Here is a 13,610-nt window from a genome sequence, read left to right as displayed (position 1 = left end):
TGAGTGGACCCGCAGAGTGGGTCACTGCCAGGTGCAAGGAAAGCCCTGGGGTGCGGCCCCTCCCCTCCGACCTAGCTTGCTCGCTGCTCCCCCTCCCGGCCAAGAGGACAACGTGCAAGCTCCAGCTCTGGCGCCCGGAGCTACCTCTCCGGGATTTCAGCCCCAGTCCCAGAGACTAGACAGACCCCCTTTCTCCTGATACTCTCCCCACGCCCCCTCCCCAAACTAAAGACCTAGTCCTTAAAACCAACAGACAAAAACTGATCAGCGAGTTTCGACTCTCCTACTTCCTAGGTGTTTCCCCAGGAATAACCTAGTGACATGGGTGACAGGTAGGGTCTGGGGAACTAAACCCAAAAGGTTCGTCGAGGACCCGCGTTTCCAGTTTCGTGCTGGAGTGGGGGGTGGTTTCTGCGCCCGCCGGCTCCCCCGCCTCGCTCCACCGCAAGCTAAAATAACAGAGCGGATGGGCGGCGGGGTGGGCGTCCCGGGGTCCAGCTCCCGGCTCTCGCCCCCGCCCGCTTTCTCCCGCGAACGCGCTGTGCGGCCGCACTTCCCCAGCGCGCGGCGCTGCGCACGCTGTTATGCCGGAGTCGCGTCCGTTGGTGAGCTGACAGCGCGGCTCGGCCAGTCGGCTGGAACTGAGTAGCCTTCATTGAATCTGCGGCTCTCATGACGTCTCCCTGCGTGGTCCACCACTTTGCTCCTAACCCAGGAATATTTTTTTTCTGTCACTCTTGCCTTTTCCCCCTTCCTTCCGCCGGGTCGCCCTCCCCCGTGCCTGCCCAAACGCACACCCCTCCGCCCCTCCTTCGGTCCCAGCGCCCAGCCCTCCGCTCCACTCTCGGCCAAAGGGAGCCAGTCTGAAGACGGCCGCACCTGGCTGGAGAGGTTGGCGGGCGGAGGGTGGGGATCCGCGGGAACCCGCAAGCTGGAGCCGGAGCTGGATGGACCGCGAGAATGGAGTCTCCTAACAGCCTCCCGGGGCTGATGTGAAGTCGGACCATCTGCTTCCAGTTTTTCGTTTCCTTCTCGTTTGTGTATTTCCTGCCCTCGCCATCCATCGTGGAGTGAATGATTAAATCTTGCTCCGCTCAAGAGAGACCATGATTGAGTGAGACCACCCTGTCCGCAACCAGGTAAGCGGGGCGCCGAGTTGCTGGAAGGCGAGAAGCTGGCCTCGAGCCGGGCGAGACGCTCTCTGTTCCGTGCCCTCGGGCCCCCACTCCCCCTCCCCAGCTGCATGCACCTCCACTCCGACGAGAAACACGATGCCCAAGTCCACCGAAAGGCAAGGGAGAAGCCGGTTACATAACCGAGGGAAATCTGTTTCATAGGGTTTTCATTAGCAACTGAAAACTCGCACGGGGGGCGGGGGGAGGAGGGGTCTGCATGCCCTGGGCTCCGAGGAACCCAGTCAGTTATTGCAGACACCATTTCAACCTCCGCCGGCAAAGACGAAATGCACTCGTGAACTGGCAGGGGAGGCTTGCGGTGTAGTCATTCACAGTCGGGAAAAGCCCATTGTCTTTATCCAAAGCTGTATCCTTGGTCTGCTTTTGCATAACGAGGAGAGAGGAGAAGAGGAAAACAAGGAGGAAAAGTGAGAGGTGGGGAGAAATAGACAATAAGATGAGGAATAACTCCTAACTGCTCTCTATCAGTAAACCCGGAGATGTGGACATGATAACTAAAAACAGGGAGCAAGAAGGTCTCCCTAGAAGTAAACTGAATTATTCTGTAGTTGGAAGGGGAAAAACACCCTTCAGATAAAATGAGATGCTTATGGCATTTAGAGGGTTGGGCGAATTGGTTGACTTTGCTTCCTCCTGGGTGTATTTTCATTTGCAGCAAGACATTAAGCTTGAATTAGTTTTTAACTGAAAAAGAAAACATTAGTATTCCCCAAACCCAATAATAAAAAACAAAAAACATAGGTGGATCCACAGGTACATCTTTTGGACCAGACTCAATATGGAGAGACTCTGGGGGGTAAGCATATCTTAAGAGAAGCAGCCACGGAAATGAGGTGAGGTTAGTGGAGAAACAAAATACCAGAATTTTCCAAAGAATCCTTTCTCCTCCTCCCCCCCACCAAAAAGAGAGAGAGAGAGAGAGAGAGAGAGAGAGAGAGAGAGAGAGAGAGAGAGGAAAAACCCTCCAGCGTTTGGGAGTTGGAGATTCATAATATGTTTAAAGTGGCTCCTGACTGGACTGCTTCATCCAAAGTCTGAGGTCCCAGGGAGCCCGCGGTACAAGGTGCAATACCACCTCCCTATTAGCTCGGGTCCCTGCCTTTCTTTCGCTGAGAAACAGAGAATGGGGATGCCTGGGAACCGCTTAGAAAGAAAAGGGGGCTTCCTAGAGTCAGCGATGAGCTAACTGAGCTTCCCCCATTTTGCCTGGAGAAGGAAACAGAGAGAGCTCTAGTCTCCATGGCGACCCAGGTGGAGGGGAGAAGGCAGCGCTGGTGACAGGGGGAAAATGCCGGACAAAACTTTCCCAGCTCCAGGCAAAGAAATAATCAGCCGTGTGCCCTGTGGAGGATCTCAGGCGTCTGCTGTGCCCAGCTGCCTGTTGACGACCCGCGAGAGGGCGCTTGGCAGGTTCCTCTCCCACGGGGCCAAAGTTCCCGGGGCCGCCGATGTGGCTAGGGAGCAAGTGCTTAATTCAGCACCAAGGCCAGAGCCCAGGCGACCGTGGTGAGCCTCCGGGTCCTTAGCCCCAGAGAGCAAGCTCCTTTGGTCCTAGGAAGCTGATCATTTTCTGTCAAAGAACGGTTCCCTGCCCGTGTAGAAGAATCTGGCTATCAGAACATCCGCGGAATCATGTGGAACACAGGAGCTTGCAAATCATCCATTTCATGCATGGCAGTGCATCAGAGTAACTATTCAAAATCAAGAACCCTGAAAGAGCAAAAGATCTGAGCTGAACAGAGGATGGAGGAAAGATATGGTCATTGGGGAGAAAGGGTTGGGGGGGAGGAGCAAACACACACACACACACACACACACACACACACACTCACTCGGCCCCTGATGAGAGCTGTCTAACTTCAGCCAAGTCTCTTTAGCTTACAAAAGCATCCTTTGATTCCCCGCCCTCTCCCACTCCCCTCTCTAACTTTTTGCTAGGCATAGATGGCAGAAAGGTGTGTGGCAGCACTGTGGTTAGTGAGAGACCAGCCAACCAATCCTGTTGTAGGGTCCTAAGACCCAAGAGGGCAGAGAAACTGTTGGCTCTAAGCAGGGACTCTAAGCAGAGCTGGGTGAACTGGAAAAGGAGGAGAGGGTGGGGTGAGAGCCAGTGAGCAGGTCCTCAAACCGGCATGTGAGCAAGCTGGCTACACATCCAAGGTTGCAGGCATAGGAGTTGTTTCTCTTAGTAAACCAAGGAAGAAACTGTGCAGAAGGGCAGGATTCATTGTCATTCAACTTCGTTTGGATATTCATTCAGGGAAAAACAGGTAAGTCCGTGGAGCCATTCTGCCCTCACCTCATCAGAAGCTGGTCTCGCCTGCTTGTCTTTGGTAGTAGATCTGTGGGGACACAGATCCTAATGAGGAACAATAGTAGAGGAAGGTGGTGATCACAGTTTAAATAGAAAGCCTGTAAGGGTGGCCTGTAGGTGTTATAAGGTGCAGTTAGAATGGCAGAGCACCGTCAAGGTTTGGCAACTGTAGGACACGTTGATAAGGCTTCTAAAATACCTGTCTGCTTTTCTCTTTTGATGGTGCACTTGTGCATGGGCTCTTGAGTTGGTTTTGGCTTGTTGTTCATAAAGGTAAACAAGAAATATCTTGGTTTTCCTTGCTGGGCTTTCCAACTGTGGGCGTGTTGTTGTTTTCCAAAGATAATGCATTCAGAGTGCTCAGGGTGCTGTTAAAGCAATGTGTTTATACCTTTCAGTCCTGTTTTAATGATTGCTAGCTAATAAGGGCACAGAAATTTGCTCCAATCCTGGGCAAAAGTATGAAAGCATAATATTTCTTGAATTTAAGTACCTGGTGAGTGTTGAGAAGTTTATCCATTATTTAATTTACAAAAGAGTTGTTATCTAAAATAGAGGAAGTGATACACAGAGTATTGTTAGGATTGAACCAAGTGGCTACATGTTGGCCTTGTTCCACCTGATATGACCAGCAGAAGGGAAGTAGAGATTAGTTATGAACATAAAGCTACATAAGAATGTAGGTTGTTAGACATTCTAATATTCAATTTCTCTAGTGAATTTTTATAAAGGAAAGGCATGTAAGTAACTTGAGTAAAAAAATGCTCAATCAATCTTTAGTTCTGGTAAGCTCCATATTCATGTAACTAAACTAAGAATAGAAATTGCTCAATCAATAATCTTCAGTTCCTGTGGATCCCATGCTCATGGATTTAGCACTAATTTACCAAACTCTGAGTTGCTTTCTTCCTAGGTGGTTATTTACTAAACAAAGGGTCATTAATTATGTCGTTATGTAGTCAGTAGCATACTCCAAAATAATTGATTTACCCATTCCAGGTAAAACTTGCTTTAAGAAGGGCAACTTAGTAAAATTCACCTCTGTGTGTTTGGATCCATTTTGCAAATAAAATAAAATATTTGACACCTCACCCTGGTATTTTTGAACCATCAGTAAATTATATTTTCATTTTGATGACCCAAGTCATGATTTAACTTAGGTGCACCACTTCCTTTGAGATATGAAAATGCTTTAATTCACCATCCTTCCTTCCTGTCCTCTCACAAACTATCTCTACTCTATAGGATTGAAATATATGAAAGGTTCTATGCAATAGAAAAATCCACTGGAGATTAAAATAAGTGAATGTCCCCTTATGGAATCCTCACCCCATCCACTGATTTTCACAGGCAGAAGAGGGTGCTGCCATCAAGAGTCGGAGGTTAATGAGAACCCCACTGAAAGGCAGTCAGCAAGCCAAAGCTCCCCCTTTCTCCCCAACTCTCCCTTAATCAAGTGATATGTAAGTGACATGTGATTAGTGAGGAACAAGCACAGAGAGGCAGAGGAAGAGGCAGGAAGCAAGCCCAGGAAAAGACAAGCATTTGTTTTCATCAGCTTTAAAGTGATGATAACTTTCAAAAAATCATTGTATTAGAACTTGAAGCTTGATGAAGTTGGGATGTTGAAATTTAATGAATTTAGACTTATAGCTTATTGAGATGACATCTGTTGTTTCTTCATAGTAACTATCATGTAAGTGCCAAAAAAGAATTGATTCACTCCAGAGTTTTAGAAAATTATTGAATTTTTATTGAAACACTATTGTTATATGGGGTCCCCTTTTTGAGTTGTAGTTAAAGTGTTTGGGGATAGAGAAAACTAATACATACTCATTTAAGTTAAAATACATCTTTAAATGTATTTTGAATAATTACAAATAATTATCTCTGGAAATAATTAAGACATGATACAAAGAAGAGATGATTTTAATTGTCATTACTATTCTAATGGCATTCTAAATTTCCTCTGACAGTGTGCAAGGATAGAAATATACTTTATATCATTTAAAAGCATTAATTAATAGCAAAATTATTTGCCTCAAATAAAGGACAGTAACATCTTTAAAAAGAAATGACTGTCTTTCCTTAGGCATATCACACCTCTAATAAGTGGTAGATGTATTTATTCACTTACTATTTAATTGAATAATTACTTAAACCAAACCTCAAAGAATGTTTGTGCCCAGTACAAAATTAAAATAGCCATTCAAATCTCTTTCTTGTACAGAGTGAAATAAGTCCACCAATCACCTCTCTCAATTGCAGTATGTGAAGTTAACCCTGAATCTAACCCATGGTGATTTAATTCACCTCCATGCCATGTGCAACCTGAGAGACAAATTTATACATCACATTTAATCCTGGTGCTAGGGGAGTTTCCTCTTCAAAATTGCCAGTATGCACTTTTTTTCCTGTCCAGATGAGAAATTATTTTTTTAGTGATGCTTTAAATTTCCTTCATGTCATCTAGCAGGAATTTGTGTGTCAATTGTGTGGCAGGTGGTGCTGCTCCATGATCATGATCAGGGTTTCGCTAACTGCATTTGCACTGAGATCTAACTGTATCCCTTTTGGGGGGGCAGGGTGGGAGGTATGGACTCAGTGAGTGACAGCAAATCCAGCATCTCAATGGCTTATGAGATAAGATTTATTACTCCCCCAAGCTACCTGCCTTCACTAGTCAGTTGAGACTCTTCCCTCTGTGTTTTATCTATTCAAGGATCCAAGTTGAAGGACCACTCAAATCTGGAACATTCTATTGCAGTGTCAGAGAGCAGAATGTCAGATTAAGCAATGACCTTTAAAATTCCTACCTAGCTATGGCACAAGTGATCCATTCCCTTGACCAAAACAAGTGACATGTGACACCTCTGGTGATGTTCAATGGGATGGAGGTGGGTGTTCCATCCACAGTGAGGCACTGCAGGTCATGCAGGAACAGGTGGAGTCAGACCTTCCTCTTACAGAGCAGAAAGTGAACAACTGGGAACAACTATTTAATCCACTACACTAACTGTGTGACCTTGATCAACTTTGCACATTGGTTTCCTAACCTATAAAATGAAGATAATAATACAGACATCTACCCCGAGATATTGTGAGACTTAATGTTATACTATGAGGCTCTTAGCACAATGTCCAGGATGAAGCAAGCACTTTATAAACAGTAAGTGTAGCCATGTGGCATAAGTCTGTCCTGCAAGAGACTGCGTTACAGTGTCCCTGCCCCACTTAGTGGAAGTTAATTTTCTGTAGCTTCAGTTACCTACAGCCAAAGATAGTGAGAAAATATTAATATTTGTCTTGACTCTTTGAAGAGATGGAGTCCTTATTCATATAACTTCATTATATATCATTCTATTTTATTATTAGCTATTGTTGTGGGGTTCTTTTTGCGGGGAGCCAGGGATTGAACTCAGGGTACTCAACCACTGAGCCACGACCCCAGCCCCTATTTTGTATTTTATTTAGAGACAGGGTCTCACTGAGTTGCTTACTGCCTCGCTTTTTCTGAGGCTGGCTTTGAATCTGAGATCCTCCTGCCTTGGTCTCCTAAGCCACTGGGATTACAGGTGTGTACCACAGCACCCCGCTTAGCTATTCTTGTTCATCTCTTACTGTGCTTAATTTATAAATTAAAATTTATGTATTTTTCATAGTTGTGTATGTGTATAGGAGAAAAAACATAACATATGTAGGGGTTGGTACTATCCATGACTTTTGGCATCCATTGAGGGCCTAGGAACCCTGCAGAACCCTGCTGTAATTAGATATCAGCTACAAGAGAAAAATCCTGAATCTCAGCTCTTTAGCAAAATAGAAGATCTTTCTCATTCTCGTTAATCTAATTGGACTGATGCTATGCAGGGATCCAAGCTGATAGACACTTTGTCATCTCTAACAAACACATGACTTCCAAGATCTCCTGAGTGCTGATAGATGGCTAGCAGACGAGGAAAGAGGGATGGTTAATGGTTATGTAGAAGGTTTGAATGGTCCAAGCCTGGAAATAACCGATATCACTTCAGGCAATTCACTTTGGCAATTCTCCACTATTGCAAGGATGTCTGGAGATTACAGGTTAACTCTGTGCCCAGGATTGGAAGGGAAGCTGGTAGGGTAAATGCATTGGAGTCTTTGGCATATATACCCAATATAAATGTCTGGCATCAAAGAAATGTAGCTAATGGGGGCCAGGAGTAGGGTGGGAAAGAGCAAATACTGTCCCAACAGTGAAAAGATTCGTTGTAGAAACAGTATGAGTCATTCTTCATTTTTGTACAAAATGAATGAATTGGGATCTTTTGACTTTTGGTGCGAGTGCCTAGAGTGTTTAACAAAAAGATGCAAATCCACATTGTTTGACTATTGTTTGTTGCACCACCGTTCCAGTAGACACAAAGGAGGGCCAACTCCACACCCAAGCTCAGGAGCAACTTCTTCTCCTGACAAGTACGCCCACGTGATGTCTAAGAACACTGGAGAATTAGATGCTGTCTTCCAATATCTGCTACTTGCTGTTGACTAGCAATTTGTGTTCTGTTTTGTATCACACCAATGTCTATAGGTGAGACACTTGCCGTAAATTTAAGCTGAATTGATCTAACAATAGTCTGTGTTCTCCTGAAAATAGACCATGTAATTTATGAGTAGTCTTTGAGAACCTCTGCCTGCCTCAAGGAGAGAAGGTACCTTTGGAAACTAAGACTCACACCTTTTCACTAGAAGCTAGATACAGGTTTAGTGCTAAACTTATAGCCTAGAAAAGAGAAATTTCAGGGGAGAATATTGAGAAGGCTGCTAGAGACAGAACCAGAAAGACCAGGGTGTGATTTCTAACGCTTCTATCTCTTACTCCCACTCTCCTAACTCAGTGCCCAAACCACAGTCCATTTGTGTAGGCCCAACCCAAAATGGTGAGCATCAATAATACATGCAAATCCTTCCATGGGAAAGTTATACTGGATTAAAGAACTCTTAACAACTTTAAATATCTTGCTGTTCCAAACAAAATAATGTCTCATAGTGCAATATCAGTTTAATGAAGATTGCTTTTGAGATAAGGGTTCACTTTCTATGATTTTAGTCTAAAAGGGATATAATCCAATCAGTTATATGCAGAAGGGAGATACCAGGATGGTAGGTGAGTCCAAAGCACATACTGTAAGAAAGAATTAGAGGTGTTTTCCATGGAAAATTTGAGGGGACACAATTGTTGTTTTCAGGCATGTTGAAATTAGAAGATGGTGGGCTCCAGGGGATCGAACTAGGCCTGGTGGTAGAATCTACTGAGTTTCCTGTATTGGTTCAATATGAATTTTCTGTAATCAGAGCAGGGCAGAGTAATATGGGCTGTTCCTTCCCTCGGCTCAGCACTGAATCCTCCATCCCTGGGAGGCAGGAAGAGGCTGGAGAGCTATGGAGTGGGCTGGTGCACGTGCACTTTATGGTCTCTGAGACTTCTAGCCTCTGTGACACCCTCCAGTGTCAGTCAGCAAATCCAGCTGAAGCTCTGTGCTGCAAGGGGCCATTGCTTTATCACCTGAGGGACTGTCTTCTCTATAAATCAATGAATCATATTTAAACAGAGTGGCATTCCATCCATGTGGTCAATCAGAGCAAGTCTGGAGCACAGGGATCAATGACTAGGACACAGGGCTACGGAGTCACCACCCACAGAAGTGGGTGAACCCTGTGTATAGGCACAGCTTCTCTTCCATCTGAAGATGGGCGACAAAACGTCCCTTTGGAGACTTCTCAAGAGCTTCAGAGTCAGGACCCCATGACACATCAACCAGAGTGATTCCAGATTGTGGACATCTCTTATATGCAAGATATGGCATAGTTCAGTCCTTCTTCTTTTCTTTTAATCTTTGGTGTCAGGGATTGAACATAGGGTGCAGAACCACTGAGCCACATTCCCAGCCCTTTTTTGTTGGTTTTTTAAATTTTGAGACAGGGTCTCACTAACTTGCTCAGGGCCTCACTAAGTTGCTAAGGCTGACTTGCTACTTTCCATCCTCCTGCCTCAGCCTCAGAAGCCACTGGAATTACAGATCAGGCATGTGCCACTAGTTTATTCCTTTGTCTACTACTGAAACTGTGTAAGAGCCGCACAAAGGCACAACTAGAGATGGAGCTGGCCAATCTTCCTCTGCATGGGCAGATCTCCCTGGGCTCAATGCCTACGGGAAAAGAAAAGGCTTTTGGTGCAATAGATTAAATAGGCACGCTCACACTACATTGCAAAGATTATGGGCACGAAGAAAAATCTGTTCTGTTGCTCTCATTGTATAAATAAACCACTTAGTCTCTTGGAATTACAGTTAATCCATCCAGAAGTGGGGTTTTCTTTTATATATTAATAATGTCATTTATTATCTTTTAAATAAGACAGTGTCTGCAAATAAGAATGGTGTGCCCGCGAGAAAAGCCATATTAAGAAAAATGAATAGAGGGCTTATCATGGCAAACCTTCATGCAATCGAGTGAGGGAAAACTGTACTATATAAATTTACCTCCTAACCGATGTGATTCCGCAATTTGTATTTGGGGTAAAAATGGGAGTTCATAACCCACTTGAATCAAATGTATGAAAGATGATATGTCATGAGCTTTGTAATGTTTTGAACAACCAATTTAAAAAAAATTAAATTAAATTAAAAAAAAATAAAACATCTCTTGACTATCTTCATATTTCCAGAAATCAGCCTTTAATAGCTAATGTCCTGTATTGTTATAGCTTCTAGGGTTAGTCAATCCACAAATCTCCAATGAGTACCTACTATGTAAAGAAGAGAGAGGAGAAATTGGAGAGAAATGACCTGGTTCCAGCCCTATGGAGGGCTGCCTCCAAGGCATTAAGAAGTGGTGATGAAACAGTAACCACAACACAAGGGTCACACTGGACCAGAAAGAGAGCAGGGCTGAGTTTCAGGTAGCACAAGGAACATGAGGAGGGCTGGTGTCAATGGGAACATCGGGGCTGGCGACGTGACGGGAGTCTTGGAAGAAGAGCAGGTTTTCATGGTTAGCAGGGCTGTCCTTTGGGAAAAGGAAGAGGAATCCACCTGCTTCCTGTAGTGTTGGCCAAGCAGGTGGCCCAGGCAGGTGTGTAGTCTACCACACGCTGGAGAGAACACAGAGCTGTGCCCGGATGGTGCCTGAGCTTGCAGATCTTTGAGAAGTACCTGCTTTGCCTCTGGGTGACCAGGAGGAAACACAAGGCAGTTTAATCTGCTGCCGTGAGCGAGGCCGAACGGCAAGGAAATGCAGGTTTAGCGGACAACTAAGAGAGTGATGGACAAGGAAGAAGAACCACGCATGCCCAGAGTCATCCACGAGCAGCCGAAAAATGGTCCAGGTTCAGCGCCATCAGTAGCACTGAAAGCAGACGATCACTCATGAGCCGAGGAGCAGGCTGATGGCGGAGTCCACCCAAAGGAAGCTCTCCCAGTGCGTTCCACGAGTAAGAGCAACGGCACATGGCTGTGGCCCAGACACACTCCAGTGAATAAACAACCCTGCCGAGAAGGAGCCTCTGCAGCGTCCAGGTAGAGCTGGGCCGTCACCGTCACATGCAGCAACTTGCTGCAGCACTTCAGAGCCTGCCTTGGGGTGGACCTTCCTGGACACTGCGGGGCCAGGTACCACCAAGTAACAATGGGGGGTTTGTTGATCCTAAAGACAACGGGACCACTTTATTTTGTGATCAGGAGCAGAGAGTAGACAAGACTCCTATCTCATGGGCAGAAACAATGTTGTCTCATGACTATGTACAAATATTACACAGGCATCAAAATATAAAATAAAATATAGAATAAAAACAACATTGCTTTATATTCATCTCATACCTCTCATAGGCATATATGTCAAGTGACAAGCATTTTCTCTGCCCATGGAGTCAAAGTCACTTAGGCATTTATGGAAGTTACAAGGAATACAGACTGACTCTGCACCCTCATGAACAGAGGCCCCGCAGGAACACAGAGTCTACAGTGAAAACACAAAATGGGCTTTCAATGGAGCCTCCCTTCTGTGAATGACCTTGACAGCAGGGCCCACTTCAGTACAGTGTTGTGTGGGGGTGGATTTAGAAACTCAGAACAAATGAAGATGCTTTTTACAAGACCCCAAAATGATTCTGAGACCTCAAAAATATTAAGCTGAAATGCCTTGCTTTCAAGGCATTTTATTTTTCCGGGGGAAATCATTTGGCCCGCACCATCAAGATGAACGTCTGATCTCCATTCCTGCTGGGTGCACAAGTGGCGTTTATTTTAAATTAGCGGTGCTGAACCTTTGTGAGACTCAGTAGCCACGTTATGTCAGGCACTGGGCTGATAGTGGCTATTGTGTGGGGTTCCAGGATCAGACGTATATTTCACCTGAAAATCCTTGGCTATAAATAATCACCCAGATAAAACCAAATCTGTCCCTAACAGCCCTCCCACAGAGTGTGTACACCTGGGTCTTATCACAGCTGATGGAAAGATGACATTATGGCTCCAGTGACACACAGAACTATTCTGGAATGGAATTCAGTTGAAACCCAGCAGCCATTTCCAAACAAACCTCCAATATTTTCACAGCGTTAATAAGGGTTTCTTAAAGTAAGCGATTATTAAACTATACTGGACCTTTTGTGGTGACTCTCTAATCTAATGTGGATAGTCCTTTCATTGCAAAGGAAGTATGAGAGGCTGTGGGCCCTGAGGACAGGCCCCAGTGTCCTGGGACAACACGGTGGTCCTCGCCGGGCTACTGAGTCCCTGAAGTAAGCAGGTATCATGCTGCCTAGCCCTTTCTTCTGTGAGAGAGTTGGACTTTCCTTCTTACATGTCCAGGTGAGTTTAGATATTGCTAGATTAAAGTGACACTTGGTGCTTGCAGAGTAAACACCCAGTGACAAGCCTGGAGTGCCCATCCTGGCTTCTTCCCATGCCCAGTCTTGGACATCAGGGGCCCTGTGGAGTCATCTGTGTCTCATACTCAACCACAGAACAGATCCAGTCGCACGGTCCCTTACAGCACCCCAAGATCAACTACATGAGCAAAGACAGGAGAAGCCTCATTGAGTTGGCAAAGAAAGGAGAAAGGTGGAGGGCGCCTGGAAGTGCTTAGCAGCCGAGAAGGACCTGCAGCAGTGGGAGAGGAGAGCCACAGAGACAGGCTTGGGAGGTAAGCAACAGGGCTTTGCTGAACTCCGAAGTCTGGACACTGGAAGGGCTTTTAGAGGAAGGAAGAGGAACTGTCATCTCAGAGAAATTAAAAGGATAAATGAGACAGTTTCTTGAACTAAATAGCCAGGTTGCTGAATTTCAGGTATCGGAACAGAATCCAAGGAAATGCCACCAAAATGCAGACCACGTTCCTGAGCTGGAGCTCTCTCCCTCCCACCACAGGCAGGGCCCCCGGGGTCCCTGGGGCAGTCACCTCCCCGGCTACTGCTTAACCTGCCCTCCAGGCACTAGCCCTTGCCAAGGAAGGCAGAAAAGGCATCACTCCATCTGTGTTTGAATAATCTCTCTCTGATGCCTTAGGTGATCAGCTTCCAACAGAACTATGGGAAACTCAGCTCTTCAAAACGGTTTTGTTCAGAAGAGGAAACACCTGTTTTCTGTGCAGTTAAATAGCGGCCATTTCTATAATTTCAGCAAGGACCCCACCCCACCCCCCTGCACAAGAACTAAAATACCCAAATGCTCTGTGTAGAGGTCTCAGGGGAGATGTGACTTGGAAAGAGCTTGTTTTCTTCTCTGAGTAACGTGCACTAATGAAAACATCTATTCTGGTTGCCACTCAGATGCAATATTTGGAAAATGGAGGAAGATGAATAACTTTGTTTCCAAGGGCCAACGTAGGCAGGCGCCATGGGTTTCTCTGAGCGATGTGAAAATTGGAGCCCAGTCCAGGCCACCGGTCTCTGCTGCTCTGCATGGGTATTGTCCTTCCAGGTTGCTTTAAAGACCTGTAAAACCAGGTTCTTGTGCCCTTAGCCATAACCACATTTCTCTTCAAGGAGTCTGAGAGACCAGAGCTAACTTTGAGTCACAGACTTAGGCAGAATGAGTTTTGACAGATACCGAGCTCTCTTA

General features: G+C 45.6%; 1 protein-coding gene across 1 annotated transcript in view; it reads left to right on the top strand.

Moving 5' to 3' along the window:
• Positions 1 to 553: 553 nt before the first annotated feature.
• The window catches only part of Kcnj6 (potassium inwardly rectifying channel subfamily J member 6), a 248,506-nt gene continuing 235,449 nt past the window's right edge, over positions 554 to 13,610 (top strand). Inside the window, exon 1 of the mRNA XM_046439249.2 lies at positions 554 to 1,139. The gene's annotated coding sequence lies outside the window, so the exon portion shown is untranslated. The remainder of the gene's footprint in view (positions 1,140 to 13,610) is intronic.

The sequence above is a fragment of the Marmota monax genome, unplaced genomic scaffold, assembly GCF_021218885.2.
Source record: "Marmota monax isolate L192 unplaced genomic scaffold, Marmota_monax_Labrador192_F-V1.1 WCK01_AAM20220418_F8-fsc00125, whole genome shotgun sequence".
In the NCBI taxonomy this organism is placed as follows: domain Eukaryota; kingdom Metazoa; phylum Chordata; class Mammalia; order Rodentia; family Sciuridae; genus Marmota; species Marmota monax.
Note: the sequence above shows the minus strand (reverse complement) of the source record. Positions and strands in the feature narration are given on the sequence as shown.